This window comes from Mercenaria mercenaria, chromosome 5 (genome assembly GCF_021730395.1).
Source record: "Mercenaria mercenaria strain notata chromosome 5, MADL_Memer_1, whole genome shotgun sequence".
Taxonomy (NCBI): Eukaryota; Metazoa; Mollusca; class Bivalvia; order Venerida; family Veneridae; genus Mercenaria; species Mercenaria mercenaria.
Window position 1 is genome coordinate 22,666,599 of NC_069365.1, and position 4,880 is coordinate 22,671,478.

The 4,880-nt window shown below is 31.6% G+C and overlaps 1 long non-coding RNA gene across 1 annotated transcript; it reads right to left on the minus strand.

The window, feature by feature from the left end:
* Positions 1 to 226: 226 nt before the first annotated feature.
* Positions 227 to 4,460, minus strand: LOC128556918 (uncharacterized). The gene is made up of 4 exons (XR_008370910.1): positions 4,170 to 4,460; positions 2,908 to 3,045; positions 2,113 to 2,279; positions 227 to 1,597 (listed from the first exon to the last, which is right to left on the minus strand). It is a non-coding gene; the product is annotated as an uncharacterized LOC128556918 (long non-coding RNA).
* Positions 4,461 to 4,880: the final 420 nt, after the last annotated feature.

Below are 4,880 nucleotides of genomic sequence, written 5' to 3' on the forward strand. Positions count from 1 at the left end.
TAGCTGGCTAAAGTCCTTCACATTTTCTATAAAAACATTATTAAATTATGTTACCATGGCAACATATGCATTTGATTCTGTTTTCTACAATAGTACTTTAAAACAGAGCTTAATTTGGAAAAGTGTTTCAGATAACTTGAATATATAAAGTGGTATGTATTCAAAAATATTATCTCAAAATTTCATGTTAAAAGTTAAAATGTTTGTTTTATGACAGTGTTTGTAACATGAGTTAATAACTATAAGAATAAGACATTTCTGTCATTGTTTCTTCATAACTTGCCTTTTACCTGCTGGTAATAAATAACTATTTTGAAGTACATGAAACATATATTACTATTGTTTTTTTTTTGTTGTTTATGCTTATTTTAAAGTAGAATACCAGAAAGTACTGTTAATTAAATTTTTTCCATATTTTCTAGGAAAATTGTGTTACCATGGCGACATATGTTTTAAATTCCCTTTTCCTACAATAATACTTAAAAGCAAGAGCTTATTTTAAAAAAGTATTTCTAATAAGTTAAATATTTGAAAGTATAAGTATTCAGGAAAGAAATCTGAAAATTTCACATAAAAACTTTAAAACAGCCATGTTCTGTAACAAAAGTAGTTATGTAAGAATAAACATTTCAGTCATCCCTTTCCTCATAATCTGTTTTTTTCACTGGCTAGTTATAACTGACAATACAAAAAAGTGAACATTTTTTTACCATTACATTATATACTGTAGATCCCTTATTGAAATACAAATCCATAATTTCAATGAAATATAATTTGAATTATGTTACCATGGCAACATAAATACTAAATTCCTTTTTCTAAAAATACTTTAATAATTAACACAACAGCTTAACTTTTGATGAAGGTTACACTGCTACAAACTCTGATGAAAAGTAGATATTTATTTCTAGCCAATACTTTAATGTAGGTAACTGAAACTACAATCTTTACTTGATGTTTAACCTTAACAGCTAAACACATCTATATGAACAGCAAAATAGGCTAAAGTGTTGTGTATTAAAACGTTTGAACTCAACAGCAAATTCTATCTTTTACATTCACTTCCTTTTTTCAGTTCTCAGAAAAATCCTCGCCAATCACAATTTCAGTTTTCAGTTAAAGTGGTTTGGGACAAACAGAATCCTTTGACTTTTCAGACAAATACTATTCTCTTATGAGTCCATACAGGTACCATTGTCAGGCTTGTGTCATTCCATGTCAATAATATTCGTTTGGCAAGGGGGAGTAGGTTTTAGTAAGTTAACTGGACTGTCACTTTTAACACTAACAATCCAGGTGTTTCTGCAGACATGATAAAGTGGTAATACTAGGTTATCTTCTTCAAAAGTTTAAAATATTGTGATAAGATATTTCTTCACTGGTAGAATGTGACAGGATTTAAATCATTGTTGACCAACTGTGCAGTGTTATGGCCTTTCTTTCATGACTGACACACTGTGTCAGCAATATCATGTATTATTTAAGGTCTCAGCATTCACCCTCCTCCACAAATTCTTCTAAATTCAAAAGTGCAAGTCAGATTCAAACTTTGCATGGTCTGTGATCATTGTTGAATATTCAATCCATCTGTGATATCCTGTAACAAATAAGTAAAACAAATTATTTTAAATAATTAACCATATTATTTTAAATAATTAACCTAGGAGTCTCTTTATTTAATAAAAGCAGAGTTATCACTATTTGATAATAGATGATTCTTTAATTTCTTACAACCAATGCTCTAAAATATTGACAAACAGACTGACAACAGTGTGCTGTCAGTATATAAAATGTACTTTGTTTGTAGATTTTGATTACTGCAAATAGGATGTTCTAAAAAACATTTTTTGCATTTATTGGGTTAACCCTTAACCTGCTTAATTTGTAAAATTGACTACTCCATCTTTAAATAGAGACAGTACCATTTATAGCTTATATAGGGTTCTCATAGAAAATTTGCAAAGTATCAAACACTGCAGATCATGATCAGACTGCACAGATGTGCAGGTTGATCTTGATCTGCACTGGTTGCAAAGACAGACATAGCTGCCTCATGCAGCCTAAGGGTTAAAAGTATACACTGTTTTAACAGCTATCAAAAATGGTTGTTACCTAGTAAAAGTCTCCACAGACTGTACCACAGCAAGATGTTATTTCCATCTAGCTAGTAACATTGTCAAAATGGAATACCAATACAGGTAGTGATGTACAATGCTAACAAGTTGTCTGCCCCTTAACCAACTGGGTTGCTTCATAATCAAGAGGAAAATTTTGCATTCCTGAAAAAAAAAATTAAAAGTCTTTGGTAAAAGTATCTGTTATCTTCATGTATCTCAGGAACCTTTACAGTCTTCATTCTAATCTATATTCTTGGTGCAATAAAACTGGTAAAAAAATTCAATCACATCACAATTTCTAAGTCAAGAATGGTTTAATTAAATTTGAAAATAATCACATTACAATTAAACTAAATTACAACTAATTGATTTACTTTGAACAGTATTATACTTAATTAAAACTCCTATTATTTAGAACTATATTCTACAAGTTAATGAGATACCAACTTATACACATGTACATGTTGTGTTCAGCATTCAAATCATCCATGTACTTATTGAGAGCCACAGACTTTTCTCAGGCTAATAGCCAATGTAATGAAGACTTAATGAAGACTTTACACCAACTGATCCTCCTCAAAACCAGATTGTTGAAATTAAATTTCAATAATGCCAGTTTTGTCAGTTTAAGCCATTTAATAGTCATAGTACATGTACATACATTGTACAAATCATTAGTGTAGAAGAAGACTTATTTTGAACTGACTCCAACAAAACCTAGATAGAGGTATAAATAAATAATATATTGCATTAAAATTTTAATAAGAGCCATTAGCTGCATGTTACTTACCTGATTCCCCAAAGCACATCCAAAATATGTTACATTTTCTTGGGATCTTAAAGTAAACAGGCCAATTTCCTGGCTGTTGTATGGTATATGAACCAGCTGTATAGTGGAATGAACCATCAAAGGAACAAGGAATATCACCTGAAAGAAGATACATTACATGTACTGTAAACATCACTAAAATCAAAAACTTTATGAATTCTAAATTAATAATGTGATTGTGAAAGGCTTCATTAACTTACCACAAAATACTATAAAAGTTATTATACTATGAGCCTATTTTTTACAGGATCATAAATTGTTTTACACACAGCAAGGCTCAAAAATTTCAAAATTAAAAAGATTTTCATTATTATACATGTTATATGGCATAAATTCCCACTATCCAAAAAAAAAAAAATCATCCTGTTACAAAACATTCTGAATCAACAATAATAGATCAACAATAATAGAAAAGAGAGTAGTCACCTGACAGAATTAACATGACTTATGAGACCCACAGCAAAAACAGTTACCATTTTATAAATGGAAGTGTCTAGACATCCGGTAACCAGAAACCTAGCCGGTGTTCTAGCCAACCGGTATCAGGACGCCTAGCCTATCCAAATTTCTATCCTATAGAGGTTTTCTAGGTGTCCGGTAATCAATTTTCAAATATTGTATACGCCTTGCAGGTGAATATTCAAACCTATGCCAAAAAATGATACAATAAATTTATTTCCTTACAGTATTCATATATAAAAGATCGCCGAACAGCTAGAAAAACATTAGCGGAGAGGCTAGTCGTATTGTTGCCGGACAGCTAGAATGCAGGGTAGGCGTCGGTTACCGGACGTCTGCATATTTCCTTTTAAAATACCTTGGCTACTACGTGAGAGGGGACATTTCGAGAAATGATGTGACACAGGCAGGCATCTATAAGTCTGCATCAAATTTATTAATTATCATTGCTACATCATGTACATGTATATTGTATTTTCCATAAAAATGCTTACTATGGACAATGTACTAATTTGATGAATCCTGGTCACCTCCAGTAAGAAGCTGCCTGCCTTCAATAATCTTTGTGATAACCTAACTGACCATTTTATATTAAATACACAGGCATAGTGAAATCATCTGTGTTTAGTGGCCACAAGATAAATTTAATAAATTTCCCTCGGTATGTTTTGGATTCACTTCCGGGTAAAAAAACGACTTATTTCAGTGAAAGTTTCAAATATATTAGAGAACTTCATTAACAACTGTTTTTAAACGGTACTTACCAAATCAGTAAACAGTATTACAAGTCGCAGAACCCTTCATCGTTGAACAAAAGGTAGTTAACAAAAGTAAACTTCTCATGCTTCCCCGTTTTACTGTTAAAATCCGAAACCGGAAACATCCATAGCGAAGGGGAAACAACTGATTTTCAACGAAATATTTTGCCTCAGGCGTAATACCACTATTTTTTTACAGGTCTGATGTCTAAATATTCTTTCTGTAGTAGGCTGTCATCAATCATGTAACAAGCAGTCGTACTTTAACGTTCAAACTTTTGCTAATTAAAACATCTGTAAAAAAGCTGCGCGCGTAAACTTGGCGAAACTTTAAACGTCGTTTCTCGATATTACGTCATGCCGCATCTGGACCGGTTTTCAAAGACGACGTCACAAATATCATATTGCTTATCCAGTTTTTGTAACATCCTTGAACTCCATGTCAATCAATCGTGTTATCTTGCTTGTGAGTTTGCAACGTACACAAATTAATGTGCCTTATCATCTCATTGGTGTATTGAAAATATAAATCATATTGATCAATGTCATTACAAAAGACCTTCGAAACATTCCTCCATGTTAAAAGTACTAAAATCTTCTCCTGTGTATATCACGCTTTTTTAATTTTCAAAAAAATTTGTTTCATTCCAACAAAACCGATGTCAAATGAAAATTGCTGAGATCTTATGTTAAGTCAGAGTTTCTACATTTACATTC